An 18,226-nucleotide genomic window follows, 5' to 3' on the forward strand; every position below is an offset into this window, starting at 1 on the left:
AACAAAAACGAAAATCAGCTTCATTTTATTTTAGCAATTTCTTTCAGGGCTCTCATCTCCAGCATCATACTTCATTTATCAAAATGTATTTTGCTGTACTTTAGCTCAATTCCTATATTAGAGTTTTATTTTATTATTTTATTTTATTTTATCGTTTTATATTTTTTGTATTGTTTAGCTTTCTGTTCTGGCAGCAGAAGCTTCCTTTTGTTGTATGGATAGGATGACTGACATTTCAAGGACAGATGATATAACCACTGGAGAATGAAGAGCCACTTCCAGATCGCTGCTTGTATAGTATTCCAGAAACAGGCAGTTTTGTTTCTCTGAATCTTTTGACATTTTAGGCAACCACCAGTTCTTGAAATAGCAGTATAATAAACTATATCACTGATATATTGAAAATATTTCTTGGTCAATTCTATAATAAACAGTTTCAAAGCTACCATTCAACAGCACTCCCCTTAAAAAGAGGAGCTGGAAAGAACATAACCCATCAAATAAGGGTTATTCCTAGATAGCCATTTTGAGAGGGGAAAGGTTTTCAGGACTTTCCATATTAAATTTGTATCCATACATATAAATTAGCATATGCAAAGTTTTTGCACATTTCTGTCATGAACCTGGGCTCCAAGTCTTTTAAATACTAAGCAATGTCCTTACTCGTTGTGATGCTACCTAGGAATTATTATTAAAGAGTATAGGAATGACTTTTAATTTGATTTTTCTTCCAATCGGGCTTCATTTTGTAACCATGTGTCATTGCCTTTTAAATTTCCCTTTTGAACTACATTTCAGGGAAATCCTCTCAACCAGTGCAAAAGCTTTATAAAACAGAGATGGGGATTGTTGTCATCTATTATTATTTGACTGCAACTCCCATCATCTCTGACCATTGACCATGCTGACTGAGGTTGGTGGGAGCTAGAGTCCAACAACATCTGAAAGGCCACAGGTTTTTAATATGTACTTAACAGGGTTTATTTCACAAAGTGCTTCTGTACCATCAGAGGCAGCATGGCATACTAGTGGTGTTTAGTTGCTTATTTCCTACCAGGAAGCTTTCTATGCTATTATGAATTCACTATAAGACATTTTTCCCCTTTTGCAGAAATCTGCAGAATAGCTCCACTTCTTTGCATGCAAAGAGGCAGAAATATCTTGGAATGTGATTGGCAAAAAGGTCATGTCTGTATTTTATTGGAAATACTTTTAGAATATTAAGTGGTTTATAAGTCATCCAATCAATATCTTTAAGTAAAGAAAAGAGTGTATATCTTTCTCTCTCACCCCGCAAGCATAGCTTGACTTTTTACAAAATATAATTTTATTACCCCAGTAGATCTATTCTGTATGTATAAGTCAACTGACAGGAAAGAAGGAAATAGCAGCAATGTAATATTATAGAATTTGATATAAGATTTATTGTGTGTACAGAAAGAGTAACCCTGGTGGGGAATTGCAGCAGCTAGTCTACAACCACCAACAGTTGCTGAGAAACAACTTTTATTTTGTCAACTTCTTTCCTGGACTAAATTCCACTTCATCTGATGTACCTGATGAAGCGGACTAAATATTTGAAAGCTTATGATATAAATTAATGCAATTTATCAATCTTTAATTTGCCACCACAAGACTCTTGTTTATTTTGCTACAACTAACTCACACAGTTAACCATTTGAAAACTGGAAGTCTACTACAAATTTCTCGGAGATCTACCAATATATCCTGACATACCTTCTAAGTAGTTTAGCACATCCTGCCAGCTACTGACACAAGCAACAAACAGGCATGGGTCAACTTGCAGCATGATTCCTCTAGTAATACAGGGAGCCCAAATTCTTCAGAACTCAGCATAGGAGCTAACTCCTAGAGGCTGAGATCCCTTCAACCTCATTCCCCCTAAAATATGGACATATCATTCAAATGGTGTGTATGTGGCACATCTTGTGATTATTTCCTCTCTCCTCCCCCATTTTATTCAATATGGCACCTCTGGCTCACAACATTATCATGCTTGCTTCTCCCATAGCCAGCTTTGGGTTCAAGCAGAAATCAAGCATGTCTCTCCCTCACAAGCCTGCAGCCTGCTTCTAGCTCACTCTCATACAACTCAACTCTGACCCGTCCTTCTAAATATCAAGCAGTTGAGGGAGAGGAGGCCCATCCATTTGTCTTCTAGCACAGAACCTTAATGGCCCATACTTAGGCCATTAGCAAGAAGCTGACCTGGCTACTCCAGCATCTGATTCCTTGCTGGATCCTGGAATAGTCAGGGACTCATGCATACAGCCCTATTCCTTCTCACTAAACTCACAACACTATAAAGTTATGGATGAGTTGACAATAGCTATCATTTCTGGGATGAAAAGGTTTTCTTATAGGGTAGCTATCGATTGGGAAGAGTTCACTCATGATTTTCAGTTTGAAAATGAAGTTACGGAAACAGACAATAGGTTGTTTATTCAGCTAAAAGAATAAATATATACCCAAATGGGAGGATTTCAGAAATCAAAGAACCAAAGAGCCCCTTTGTTGTACACTTTTCCCCTGAGGAGAGACATAACAGTTACAGAAGCTCCAGGTTTTAAATGAGTAATAAAGTTACTCTCACATGGAACATTTGCTTTGACTTTGCTGGAGACGTTCTCTAAGTTTAGTTTGTTCTTTGGTGCCAGTTGTTGTAGTTAAGTCTAAAAAAGAGTCACATTGGCAACAGTGACAAGAGCTTTGCCATTTGTATCTTCTGCACATTTGTTACAAATCAGATATTCTTTTGATCCGTTTTTAGCTGGTTCTGAAGGAGAAAGAAACGCAAGTAGACCCAGAGAGTTGCAACTCAGCAAAGCATTTTTATTGTATACATTGAAACTGCAGTCCCTAACACACACACATTCTCAATCATGCTCACTAACTGTACACCAGTAGCTGATCAGGCTATTGGCAAGAGGACGGGTGGCAGGCGTTGCAGCACTGGGAACCTGGCACACCTTTCCACTGGAAAGTCCCTTCTTTATATACTTTCAATCAGACATTCCATCTCTGGGGATTCACTGCCATCTGTTCCTCTTCAAAGTTGTTCATCACATTCCAGAGTTCATTGCATCCTTATTAGTCAATCTTGCTCAACACCCATCCTTTGTATCAGCCTGTTTGTACATCAAGTCTCATGAGCTCAGCACTTCTTCCTCACTTCGCTTGCCAACCTTATCAGTTCCACAAGTCTTAGCGAGACTCCATTTTAGAGTGGTGTTCTTCAGCCTAAAAACAGGCCTACACTCATTTCTCCATATTATAAATTTCTAATGAATATGATTGTTATACTCATTACACATTTGTGGGCTGTAAGAACATATATCTTTGGAAGTCAGTTTTTGGCGGCAGTGGGCTTGATTCAGTTGTAGAAACTAGGGTTTCCATATTTTGAAAAGCAAAAAAAGGACACTATGACAGCCATTCAATGCAATTTGTCTCAAAATTTACCCCTGAAAAAGAGGACATGTCCTGCAAAAAGACAACACATGGAAACCCTAAAAACTCTTTGAGCAGGAGTTTGTTCCACTCTGCACAGAGGATGGAAGGGGGAAAGGTTTTGGTTCAGTTCAATACACTATATCCAAATACAATACAATACAATACACTAACCAAAATTGGACACTTGTCTGTATTTTGTGATGCAGTTTGACAGCCATAATATGTACAAAAAATCATATATTAGGAGAATATCTGCATAAAAATGTATATTAGGGAGATGAACATACATGTATTGTGTTAGGCAGAAGTTCACCCCAAAGTGAATATTATGAGATATGTAGACTAAAGATTGCAAACTGAAGATTGGGAAAAATGAGAAACAGGTTAAAAATGAAATTGACAGATTCAGCCATATTCACAAGGCCACTAATTCCACCTACTCCATGGTCAGTGCCCAGAACATCTGCATGACTCGGTTTTAGAGGACCAACACCCAACTTGTTTGTGCATAAAGCTACCTCCTGAATTGAAAGTGAATCGGAAAGTCCATTCTTGCAAGTGCAGTATGCTTACAATGAATTGTCAATGTCTGTTTTCTTACTAAGAAATATGCATATGGAATTGTATTCCAAATGATTCTATGCCTGATGCCCAATTCTGCTAAACTAATTGCTGCAAATCCTTGAAAAAAATAGTCTTTGTGACATTCTGCAATGCAAACTAAGACCAACGTTAAAGATGAGAATAGATAAATTTAGAAAATGGGAAAGGTATAAAGTTTTCATTGATCTATTTTTGTCAGGGAAAAAGTTTTCGATTGTGTCAGTTTCAGGTTTCAGCTATGAATAAGAGATGAAATATCACCAGGTTTACATGGGTCAGAGGTACAATAGGCATGGGTCTAAAATGAAGGCTTACATTATAATGAGCTATATTACATTTGAGAGGCAATACGTTGGTTTATCCCATGAGGCCAATGACTTTGGCTGTGTGCTCATGTTGAAGTGCTCATTATACCTAAGTATTTTTTTTTTATTTCTTTATACAACTTGGCTATATAGAATGATTGATAGTCTCTAATTCCTGCTTTGTTTCCAAAAGGTGATGAGACCTGAAGGGAAGGGCATCAAATATGGAAATTACATAAGGGAAACTGGTTCATAGTTTAGACTTAAAATTCAGATTGCTACCTGATAAAAGAAAAGTTTTAACTAGGTCCATAACCTAAACCCCTCAGGCCACTCTGAAGCTAGAGTTAAGTTGCTAACAGGACTAAAGATCCACCCATAAAAATGGAAAACGATGCACCTAAAAGCAAGTTCAGCAAGCATCCTAAATATTACCGGTATATTTTTTGCTGGGGAAAAAACATATAAAATACCATTAAACTTTAGAAGTATATGGAGGTTAAAGCAACCCCATTGAGTTTAAATGTTGCATACATGGATGTTTCCTTTTAGTGGTATCCTTCTTACTATTAGGATACCTTCCAGTAGCCCCTTAAAGACCCTTAAGTTTGGTCTTGGTATGAGCTTTCGTGTGCATGCACACTTTCATATCACCTGTTTTGTGTTTGTGATAGAAGCCCCAACCATTATGGTTTTTTTTATAATTTCTCATGGGCAGGTGCTTGCTCTTTGAATGGAACAGTATGAATATGGTGCCAGAAGAATACTTGTCCAGTTCTTTTTTTTAGAAACGACTGTTTAAAAATCTGGTTGGTACAAATAAGGTCTGAATTATCTCCCTCCTGTGAGTTATCAGGAAATAGCTTTTGTAATGTCTGTTCTGGGTTAAATGTCACTGAGAGAAGGGCTTACATATTATTGAGGTAAGCTGTTGCAAAGCTGTTTAACAAAGGAGGATTTAAGTTTAATAGTTTGTTCCCTTTCAGTCTGATTTGTCCTCTAAATCCTAAGAAATTGCTCATCTGGTGAATTAAATTCAACAATACATGAGCAAGAAATAACATGGAAAAGGTATTGAAATAAAACTTCTCTGCACACTACATCACACCACACAAAGAACCTCTGTGGTAAATATAAATGTGGGGAAATGCAATGCATTTCACAAGAATAAATATTCCAGATACATGGCTGAACTGAAAAGCCTTTTGGATAATTATAAATGCTGCAGAAAGGTTGTGTTTGTTTCTACAGATCAAAGAGTTAAGTAAAATTCTTACACACAACAAAACAAACCAGGCTTAGTTCATATGTTAATGAGCAGTGCTAATTGCAGCTTTCCCTAGGTAATCTCTGTGTCAATTATTCATGAACCATTGACAGCATGACATGACATTTCTAACTGACAGCCTTCAATCCTTTTATTTACAAGTCTGATGTGCCTTAGCTGAAGAAAGGATCAGAAGAAAGCATGCTGAAATGTAGAGTTTAAATAAAATAGAAGTGTATCCCTGAAAGATATAGTAATATTACCGGTATAGTCTCCTCTCTCCTCTCTCTCTCTCTCTCCTCTCTCTCTCTGTGTGTCTCTTCTGTGTGTGTGGTGAGAGAGAGAGAGAGAGAGAGAGAGAGAGAGAGAGAGAGTTTTCTAACTCCTGAATTCTTTTCAGGCTTGTAGTTGAAGAAGTTCCATGACATTTTGATTTTCATGAGAAAAGATATTCACAAAAGCACCAGAATGTTACTTAACATGACAAACATATTTTGTGTAATATTCTTGCAGACTGCAGGTATAATGCTTACATTTAAGGATAAACAACACAATGGCATATCCATGAGTAAATTAAATGTTAGGGCTGAAAGATTAAGAAAAACAACATGAGGGGAAGGAGGATGTGTGAAAGATGCTGGCAGAGTGCATGAAACAAAAAAGTTAGGACCTTGAAGTTGATATGGAAATTGGAAAGAAGCCAGAGATATAAATAATGGGACTGGTTACTTGGAAGAAAAGAAAGATTATATTTAATTGAGGCATTCTGAATTCATGGAAGAGCAAGCAGTGTGGAGCAAAATTCAGTACGCTAAAGGCTACAGAGGTCTATGACTGTATGCTCCAGAGGTGGGGAACATTTTTCATCCTGAGGGCCATACTTCCTAAAGGGCAACCTTCTGTGGGCCACATACAATGTTGGCCACAGCCAAAATCGAGGAGAGCAATTGATGTGATTCTTTTAAAGTATGCTACAGTATAGCAATGCAAAAGTCAAGAATTTTAATGTTCCCGCCCCCACATCTTTTATCCATGTGGGTAAAGACTACACAGTATCATTGTCAATGACATATTGTAGCTAAGGATGAGAGATTCTGAAATGTTATGTTTCTGGCCTTAGGTCATAAAAATGTATGTGCACTCACTTACTAGGCCTAGCACAGCCCTGGCCAATGACCAGTGACCAGGGATGATGGAAGCTGCACTCTGTCAACATCTGGTAGTCCATAGGTTCTCCACTCCTGGTCTAGCAGAAAAAGTGCCTGATATTCAGAAATCCATACTACGTGTTTATATAAGATATGATCAACATTTTGATTGATGTAGAGTTAATTCTCGTCAAGAATTCTTGCTACTACATGCAAAAACTAAAATTATTCTGATCCTATTGTTATTTGCTAAATTCAAACTGAAAACATCTAACTTTTTAATTCACCGAGAACTTTCTAGGAGTTTGAACTAAAATGTACAACATAGGAAAATTTCAGTCAGTTATAGAGACTATATACTGTCCTTGTAAGGGGAGAAAATAAAATACACTCTCACTTTGAAAGGTTTAGGATCCAATTCACTTTATTATAACATAAATACATGTTTAAAATGTTACTCCAAAGTGTGGACAATTTAATGCAGCAATAGGCATTCTATTGATTGTAAGAGTTTCCTTGGATATCTTGCACATTGGCTGTAAACAGTTGTGGTTTGGAGAAAATATGTAACAAGATGCCTGGTTTTCTACTGAAACATAAAGCATGGTGAATACCTACATTATTTTTACAGAAATGCGAGTGTATTTTATAGCTTATTAACCTTTCATATGCCTGAAAGTAAGACTGGTAGGATGAGCCCTATAAAGTGTCAAGTTATGGACTAAAACCCATAAACTTCATCAAATAACTTTTATAGGAGCAATAATGATAGTTCATGACTGATTACATTTCCTTTTGGTCTTTAAGAGCTCTAGATTATCTGTCATTTATATTTGCACCAAGTGAGAGATATACAGCTTTATAACAAGATAAGAAAGGTGATGTCAGTTGCTTTTTAAACAATGAAGCATTGTTAAGTCTCCTGTGGTATAATTGCAATGTTTTTTTTGTTTTGTTTCTAAGTTATATATTACTAATATGATGAAATACTGCCAATTACCAGACACCTTAAATCTGTCTTCCTAACCAACCTCGTGCATTTCAACTCTGTCCGTATGACTATGGTCATGCTTTGTGGGACTTACGGGAACTATATGGGGGCTGCCTGAAATGCTATGTGCATGAACCATCCAGCCATGCTATTCCAGTCCAATCACTTTGGAAGGGAAACAGGAACTCCAGCTGCTGGAAGCTGCCTAACACTGAGGCAACAAGAAACACCGTTTCTCAATCATTGAAAAGTTTAGCTAACCCAGTGAATCATCAAATTCTACAGTCTGCATGATTACCTTTTCCTGACTAAACCAGGCTCATTACTCATTACAATTAACATCAGGAAATATCAGGAAACACTCAAAGAAATACAGGACATACAGAAGGTGTTCCAGGTAGATGTGCATACCGTGCTACCTTGGTTCTTGAACTTAATCCATTCTGGAAGTCCATTCGACTCCCAAACTTCGAAAACTAAAGCGCGGCTTCTGGTTGGCTGCAGGAGCAGAAGCTGCGTCGGACATTCGGCTTCTGAAAAACGTTCGAAAACCAGAATACTTACTTCTGGGTTTTGGCATTCAGGAGCCAATTTGTCAAGAAAGCCGTTCGAGAACCAAGGTTCCATTGTACTCATATGTACATGCAAATAGCTATGTGAATTACAGACAGTTTGGGTTGTCATATTTCAAGAAGTGAAATCTGGATAGGAAAGCTGTTTCATTTTTTTTTTTTGCAAAATCTCAAAAATATTTGGAATTTTTGAGCCAACAACACGGCCGACATGGGTCATCATATGTCTGAATTTTCCTGACGTTTCAGCAATTTCCATTATGTACAGGAAATTCGGATGTATGGCAACTCTAAATAGTTCCAAATATAGCAAATGGCACCTGTTTGTTCACTTTGAATATCTCCTTAGACGGATTAGAGCATTAACTACTCTCCCGTGTGTTGGATTGGGGTTACCACTCCCAGTTTATTATTGGAAATCCTTACTTGCTAAAATATGAAATTGGGCCCATCTTGTACTTCATTGGACATCCAAGTAGAATATTATTTGAAATAATAGTTTCTCAACAAGTTTACCATGACATCAGCAAAAGGCAAACCACAGGTGGCTCCAAGAATGCTCAAGAATGTGCATCATTTTAATGTGCTACATTTGCATATCATAGCAGATATGTGGGAGAGAAGCATAATTCATCAGAAAATTATTTTCAGAAAGATTCATTTTCAAAACTAGTTTGCTTATCAAAATGGGTTAATCCCCACCCAGGTTTTAAATCATTTTATCGGATTTTCTGTTTTTAATCTATGAACTGATTTTCTTCAGTGGTTTAGGACATTGGGGTTTTCTTTCCCCCTCTGAACAAAGTAAAGCTACTGATGCTGAATCTTGACAAATGTTATGTTCACTGACTGTATTATAAGTGTAAGATTAAATTGAGATACATATTTTGCTATAAAGATTTAGGCTCGAAAAATAAAACCATTATGCTTATGTTATTGCACTTAGTCATGTTTCAGCAACAATGAAATAGTGCTGATAAATATTAAGTATTCAGCTGCACTCTGAAATTTTTCCTCACCAGTGAAATTTACTCATGAGGCAGGGAACCCATTCTCAGAAATTAGTCAGAGAATCCTTCCTGTTACCTCTATTTCTGAATTATTATTCTTCTGGTGAGAAGCTGTAGAAGCCATCTTGGCAGCTTGACTTTTGAGATTTTTAAGAAAACAAATTAAAACAAAAAATGCTTTTGCTTTCCTTGGTTTTTTAACAATCTCAGGTAGCAGTACTTTGACTCAGTATCATCACTTCTATCTGCCTTACTGAGCTTATACCAGTCAGAGGAAAGTCACATGAAAGGATTTTCCCCCAAACCACAACTATGAGCCACCAATGCATCACACAAAGAGCAGGGGAAGTGCTTGTATACATGCCACACAAATGAAAATATTGAGGATTCATTCCAGAAATTTCACAAAATTCGAGTTTTTTGTTTGTCGTATAAAAAGGTGGGTTTTTTCAGTATACTGTTCATTTGCTGAATAATGATGACATTGTGTGGCAGCATGCCAAAAAACTGAAACAACCCCCCCCCCCAGCAATCATACCACTATAAATGGTAAGTGTACAAACGCCCTAGGTTGGTCAGCTTTCTCCCTGATCTCTATAGATTAAAAAGCATGCCTTCCAATATAATGCCCCCCCTTTTTAGTCAGTCCCAGAACTTCATCTACTGCAAATACAAATCATATATTCAAAGTATGCTTTAAACAAGCCTTTAAAGACAGATTTTTCTAGTTTGCATTGTATTGGAACTGTTTTAAGATGTTTTTTATTGTTTGGTCACTTCTTATCTGCTGCCCTGGTCCCTTTGGGCAGAAGGGCAGGATATAAATTATCTATCTATCATCTATCTCTATCTATCTATCTATCTATCTATCTATCTATCGTATCATCTATCTATCTATCCTATCATCTATCTATCAATCATCTATCGGTTGGTTAAATATTTGATATTCAAATAGCATCTGGGAAGGCAGGTAAAACCAGGTAAAACCAAGTGTTAAAAATTGTGCTGATAGAAGAGAATATAAATAAACAATTCAGCTTTGGTTGTTTAGAAAAAAATATCGAGTCCTACCTATATGTATATATAAAAGGAAGATCACATTGCCACACCAACAATTCTATACATATCTGTTCAGTGTTACGTCCCATTGCATTTGGTGGGTTTTACTCCCAGTTAATTAGGAATGCAGAAAAGGCAAATTCAGGCAGTGCTAGGCATGCTCTAAGAATGTACCATTAATATAATAAGGGTAAGGCCTGGTCAAACAGGAATGAATGAATGAATGAATAAAAACAGAATTGCACTGTACATGCACACACATGTATAACATTTATGTTTCTTAATTCAGCATTATTTAAAGTGCCCCCACAGATGTCAAATTCCATTTTTACTGTAATAACATCAGTCTTTCAGATACATAGTACTGGAGGTTTTCATTTTGATAATGTGCCTATTTCCTTGTTTGGAATTAAAAAGTGAAATGCACAGGGGTGGATGGGGGAACAAATCCACTAGGGAAATGGATTACATTACCTGGCCTGCACTCAGCTGAGCCTTTGCGGCTGTTTAAACAGAATTAAAAAACAACCCATCTTTTTGTAAGTATCCCTGCAGGATAAAAAATGTGACTTTTGCTGGCTGCCTTAGTAATAAGCCCATACACTCATGTCTAGCTTTGGCTATTTGCCTATATAGCCCACTACTGTCTTCTCTGACTGGAAGCAGCTCTCCTGGGTGATCCAAAGGACGGACCTTCTGCATGCAAAACATGTTTTCTACTGCAAAGGTGCTGACCACTAGCAAAAGAAGAAAGAAGAAGAAGAAGTTTTACATAAATGCAGAACCACTGTTCAGCCATTCTGTTTACTCACACAATGGTCATCCATGAGGGAGAGCAGATGTGTTGTACCCCTCTCTCTCTGACACACACACACACACACCATTATCTTTCTTTCAAGAGTTCCTGGGGCCCTCCTGGGCCATGGCAGCAGCCACGTAGCATCTCAAATTATTCCTGAATTGGAGAGAGATGTGCCAAAGCATGAGCAACTTTCATTTTTTCATTGCTAACAACAAATGTTATGGGGCTGATATTCATTGGGACCATGGGGTGCAAAGAGAGGCATTTTAACGCTTCCCAATGACACACACACACACACACACACACACAGCATGGGAGATTTTGTTGGGGAAGGAAAGGTTAAATGTCTTTTCAATGAGCAATAGCCCCAATGAAAACCAGTCTCCTGAACACTGATTTTTATTTTTAGTTTTTGGTTGTCTGGTTATAGCTCTGAATATTACTGCAAATGATTGCAGGGGACAGCTTAATGTATGATGTGGGCCTGTGTTGCACCTAAAACATTACACCTTGAAAAAGGAACTATCTATTCATCAGAAACACCAAATACTGAAATATGAAATCTCTTACACCAAAACCGTTCATCTGTAGAGTCTATGAGTGTAGTGAGGCATGCACTAGAAGAGTTGCATGATGGCTTTCGGAGAGTACTTACAATAAATCAATGAACAAAATCCAGCAAAGTTAAGTACCTATAAACCAGTATCAAGAAGAGAGAAGGATAAGCAAACTTGTTTTAGACTTTTTGTTAGGTCTTTTTTGTGTGGTGGTGGGAATGACCGCCTACAGTGTTCAGCGTTCGGACTCATTAACTTTATAATTTCTCAGTATAAATGTTCCTGTGCTTTTGCAGCCCAAACAGAACAGAATACAGGGCAAGCCATTTCCAATGGAAAAGACACGTGTTGTGGATAAGGCATAGCAATAAACAACAGATCAAAGAAGTCCATTTGGAAGTCAGGGTTGTGTGTTTGTAGTAACAAAATCCCCACTTCCTATGCTCTTGGAAGGCTGCTGCCAGCCATGGAGAAAGGTAAGGAGAGATGAGGCATTTTTTTCAGAAATCGCAAATTAGGTAAGTTTGCACTGAAATGTAAAATGAACCAAATTTCTCTCCCTTTTGCCCTCAAATGGCTTCCATGCAGATTTCAAATTGAGAAATAGTTCAACGTCTTATGAACTGATGCAGGTTAAAGCAGCCCCTGTCACAGGGGTGCCAACTTGAATGAGCACCACTCTGCATATCAATCACAAACAGACGCCCACACACCATTTGAATGGCAATAAAATCAACTTTGATGGGTGTCAGCCCCTCAAATATTTCATGGGGTGTGAAGGGACCTCAGCCCTTAGGGGTTGGCTTCTATGGCCTGTCATGTTCCTAATTGTAGATGCAATAGAATCGAATCCTTTCCCATCCTCCTGAAGCCCAAGCTATATTACCCAGCATTACTGGCTTGCTGACATAGCAGCATCAATGAGAGGCACTGAAGTGGAGGAGAAGAGAAATGATGTCCTTCACTTTTCCCTTCTCTCTACCATTACTGGAACAACAACAGGAGGCTTGAAGGGTGGAAGAGCGAGGGTTAGAGACATCTGAGTAAAAGGAAAGAGACTGGAGACAAGAAGCCAAGTAGATTTGTGGATGGTAAAGAAGGAAGAACAGAGTTCTTCTCCAGAATAACATCAGTAAATAACTGAGTTTGAAGCATTGAGAACCACTGAGGATTGTATTCTGACCAAGGAATTATGGTATTCAGCGACTCTTGGCAGGCACGCCTGTCAGTCTGGAGTTACAAGGCTTCACAGGTATAAAGATCCCACCACAAATACTGTATTCAGTTTCAAGGGAGCATCAAGAGCATCAGAAATGTTTTATTCTACAAATGAGTTAACAGCTTTTTATTATTTAATTTTCTTTAATTGCATTGCATTGCCAAGAAAATCCCATATTCCATTTGATTAAGGATTTCAATAGTAGACTTAATTTTTAACCTTTTAAAATCTTAAAATGGAAAGGCTCTTCCTTTCCTTCTGGATGTTTCTCGCAAAGCAAAGGGTTAGGTGCATCTGCCAAGAAGCAGTGATAAGGTGTCGTATCTGACTAAACCAGTCAGTTGTATGTGCCTGCCTCAGATGCTGGTTTGTGACTGACAAACACAGAGATTCTTCAGCCATGAAGCATATGAACATTCACAGACAGGCTTCTCCAGTGCCATGAACTCTGCAAAGTGGTTATGCGGTAAGCTGAGAACCATGCATTTCCCTGTTCTGTACCATTGCTATGACAAATGTACAACAGAGTCAATCCATAAATACATGAAAGGCTGAACTGCCACTGTACTGCAGTTTGTGCATATATGTCAGCAAGAGCAAGAACAAGAGCACTTATCACCTGTGAAGATGATGAGGGGACCATAACCCAAGACCTTCCTTCATCTGTCTTCTATTGGGTGGTGGGAGGGCCTTGATAAGATTATATGAACAACATCTCAGAATTCTCAGGTACAGGATCAGTTGCGGGATTCGAGGCTCAGTGCCTTCTTGCACCTGTTTCTGAAAATGCAGCTGGTGCAAAATACAGCTGGCCAGACACTTGTTGGATGGACAGAAGGTGTGCACCCTATATTATTCTAGTTGTACCGTTCCCACTATGGCTATGGGCCAATTCAAAATGCTTGCAGTAATCTTCAAAAACCTTAATACTTTGGGACATGGTTAACTGAAGGATCATTTCCACCCATACCAACCATCCTCAGAGGTAATGCTCAGATGTTCACCATCAACATACCCTCCAACATTTCTCCGATGAAAATAGGAAGTTCATTCCATAATAATTTTACTATTTATACCCCACATCTTACTGGGTTGCCCCAGCCACTCTGGGCAGCTTCCAACATATATAAAACATAATAAAATATTAAATATTAAACTTTCCTATACAGAATTGCCTTCAGCAGCTCGGGGTCGGATAACTCCATACCATCCAACATTTGTCCAATAAATATGGACATCCTAAGGAAAGTGGGACATTCTAGGATCAAATCAGAAACTGGGACATCCCTTGAAAATAGGGACACTTAGAGGGTCTGCATCTATAATTGAATAGTTCATGAGCAAGCAAAACAAAGGCTTTTTCAGCAGTGGCCCACATCTATGGCATGAAATCCATATGAAGACCATATGAATGCCAGAAAATTCTGACGAAAATGGAGACAGGACACATAATCACGGATGGATGTCACACATCCAAAATGGACATCAATTCAGCAAATATTATCAGTATTCCCTGTAGGTGTGGCTTTTTCTACTTCCACAGGTAATTATTACCTTCCCCTCTGTTCTGTTTGCATTGAAATGAATGGGGTAGAACAAGGTAATGACAAAATCATTTACATATTTAATAATGTGAATTATACAAGTTACATAATTTTGCCACAATGGACAGTACAGTTTTTGGTGGAAGATGAACTGCAGCAGAACTCTGTATAGTGAACAGAGGGTAGGATAGAAGTCTCCTCCCATTGAATAGAGGTTTCCTTCCACTAGTATTTTCAAATGAGCTTTAAAGACCCCATCTGCTTATTGTGTCTTTTAATAGTTAACTGTTGGGCCACTCTGGTTTTAGTCAGACTATGTATGTTGGGTATCATGTTTGCCAAGCACTAGTTTTTGAAACATTTTGGGTGTTTATATATGGTTTTATTGGGTTCTAAAAGTGTAATTTAGTCAATGTGATAAACTGTAAACTGCTTGTGAAGCTTAAGTTTGAAAAGCTATTTAAAACTCTTTTAAAAAATAAAGAAATATTTCCTATCCGGTATAGCCTGCTTCTGTGGTTACAAGGCCCCCATTAGATCAGGAGATATCTCCTCATGTATATTCGTGCTGCTAATATGTTTTATACTTTTTAAATCAAATCCTTCCATTACTGCATGTTTTTGAAAATACAATTATAACACCTTGAAGTAGTTTCAGCACCTTTGGGTTCCACTCATAATAGCTTTTAAGGAAAGTAATAAATGCACATTAACCAAAAGAAAGTAACTATAATTTTTCCTATTTGTCAAAGTGATGAATTAATTTGTGACAGTCTTTTCTCCGTTCAATTAATTATCAGTCCTTCACTCAAGAGAAATATTCTGAATAAGTAATTAAAGTTCTTTTTTTAAAGTTTCTTGTTTCTTCTCTCAGTCACTTTTTCTCTTAAAAGCAGAGGTTTTGTAATTGTCAGTTTAATGGTACGATGCATTAAATCATTAATAGATGCTAGTGTTTAAATATCATTGTCTCCTTATGTGTGTGTTTTTTTTCTGTGTAAAGGTGTGCAGTGCCTTGACACACTAACTGGTTGGTGATTTCAAGACCAATTGCCACCTTAGACATGCTTAGTCAAGAGAGAGTCTCACAGGAATAAATGGAAACTAGATCAAAGTCACAGATACCTTTGTACAGGATGGCAGCCTTGGACAGCAACCCACTTAAGCTCACTTCAGGATAAGTGCAGTCAAACTGTGTGATGTACATTTAACCAAACGTGCTTACATTTGTGCAGTATGTTTCTCATCAACTTGAGCATGCATTGAATCACTCCCTCATTTATTGTTGTTGTTGTTGTCATCTGTAGGCATATTTCCTATTATATGTCTTTTTCTCCCTTGAATGCTTTCCATTTCTGTTATGCACTAAACCTGTAGAGAAATCTGTGGCCCTCCAGATTATTATTGGATTGCAAATCCTGTCATTCCCCACCACTGTCTGTGTAAGCTAGAGGGGATAGGAATTGTAGTCCAGCAATCTGGAAAACCCCAGGAATACCATACTCTATCATATAGTTTTATTTACATAAAACATTGTTTAAACAAAGCACAGAATTCTATCACAGTGGTGGGGAACCTCCTCCATGGGGCCAAATGGGGCCTTCCAAGGCTCTGTATGTGGCCATCAGAACTCTCAACACACCATACCCCGCCTCTGGAGGCTACATTTCTACCGACCTTGCTTTGCATCGTCCTGGAGTGTATTTGCATAGCTGGAACATATCCTTCAATCTGATAATGCCTCTGCCATGACTGGGTGGACATAGAGGGGTGTGTGAGTTTGTGTGCAAACCAGACTCCTGTGCTAAGGTTAATTCACATTTGTTACTATCAAACTGCAATGTTTCATGTGCTTCCCAAAACTGATGCGGCCTCCAACTGTTTTAAAACTATTGCTAGACATAGCTACATCTGACTTAGCCTTCATTCATTTTATTTAGGACCCTTTTATATTGCCCTTCCTGAAGTAAAGAACAATTTTTGTTGAAACAGATTATTTTGTTGTTTTGTTGAAACAAAAATAAAATAAAATAAATGTCTTCAGGTGTTTCAAGAAAAAAGTGCAGATAGCCTCATGTCTCAAAACAGTTGCTACAGAAGAATAGGAACAGTCACACTGAAAGCCCTGCTCCAAGTGACTGTGCGCTTCACAAATTTGCGTGTCATCCTTGCGCAGGGGCCATGCTAATCTACTCTGTATCGTTCCAATTTTAGTATATGTGCTGCTGAAGCGAAGTGACTATGCAGCTTCTGATATTATTGAGACTTGAATAAGCTCTCCTGTAGCATGGCATGACCTACTGGGAATATAAGGGAGAAGGCAGCTGCTCAAGTAACCTGATTGTGACCTGTATAGGGCCTTGTATGTTAGGACTTACTTATACTACAGGATGTATAGAGGCTGGGAAAGAACCAGGTAGCCGTTTCTGAAGCAGTGGCTGCTTTCTCTGTCTTCCTGTCCCCATTAAGTCTGGTTAAGTCTTGATTATCAGCAGAAGCAGTCTCTCTCTGCCACCTAATATGAACAAGGCTCCCAAATCCATCTGAGATGCATCTCTTGTTTAATGAGATACTTATAACCTCTAGTTTTCTTTCATTACAAAGGTTCATCAGCACAGATCATTATCAGTCCTGAAACCCTAAAGGCATAGGCTAACAAGAATAAAATGAGTTGCTTAGGGAAAACTCCTTCTGCAAGTATGTTTGATAGTCAATATTGAAAACATAATCTGATAATCTATTATTCCACAGAGATTTATATTTTAATTGAACTAGGCTAATTAGACATTGAGGCCTATGAATCTGCAGATATTCTCTAATGCTTTCAGTAGTAGAACTAAGGTTGAAAATAAGGCGGGCAATATATTAATTTGTCAGAAGCTGTGTATGCTCTTTGTCTTTAAATATTTAATGGAAATATTTTAAATCCTTTGACTAATTTCATCCTTTAGCTATCATAAAAGCAGGTCTCTCCAGGTCTGGGTTTCTGAGAGGAATATGTAATGTGTGTTTCAACATGCATTTTGGCCCCAGACCAGATAACTCCTTTAGGCATACAGAACAATTTCCTTTTCCACATGAAGGCTGTTTACAAGTTTACTCAAAAGTAAATCTCAGTGGTGGTTACTTTCAGGTAGGGATGGAGGGGGGGGAATGATTCAATGTGTATTTAAAGCCAAATCTATCAAATGTGCACATTCTGATACAATATGTGAACCAAAACATAGTTATCCTTAAAAATATGCACTTCACTGAATTTTGTGGTGCAGTTATCCAAACAATGAGCACAAAAACACATATTTTAAGAGAAAGTGGTCCTAAAATGAAAATATTAGTGGGGGGGGACTTACAAAAACATTTTATTAGGGGAACCTGCTTGCAAAAATGTGTAAATTTGTAAAAACAAGAATGCATATAAAATGGGTTTAACAGGAGAAAATGCTGATAACTATAAAAAAAATATCACAGATTGCTGCAAAATGTAAAAAAAAAACAGAATTTAAGTTTGAAAAATGGGCAACTGAATGAGAACAGAAACTGAGCTGGATCTAGCCATCAGGGAAGACAGAAGCTGTCCCAGCTGCCATAGGTCAGGATGGTTTTCACCAAGACAAAGGTTGAGCATTTCCATTCAGCTGGAAAGCTGCGCCATCAGTTCTTGCACTACCGTACCAG

The 18,226-nt window shown here is 37.9% G+C and overlaps 1 non-coding gene across 1 annotated transcript; it reads right to left on the bottom strand.

Moving 5' to 3' along the window:
• Positions 1-16,682: 16,682 nt before the first annotated feature.
• On the bottom strand, positions 16,683-16,785 carry LOC117053536. The gene has a single exon (XR_004427407.1). It is a non-coding gene; the product is annotated as a U6 spliceosomal RNA (small nuclear RNA).
• Between the last annotated feature and the right edge of the window lie 1,441 nt (positions 16,786-18,226).

The sequence above is a fragment of the Lacerta agilis genome, chromosome 9 (genome assembly GCF_009819535.1).
Source record: "Lacerta agilis isolate rLacAgi1 chromosome 9, rLacAgi1.pri, whole genome shotgun sequence".
NCBI classification, from domain to species: Eukaryota; Metazoa; Chordata; class Lepidosauria; order Squamata; family Lacertidae; genus Lacerta; species Lacerta agilis.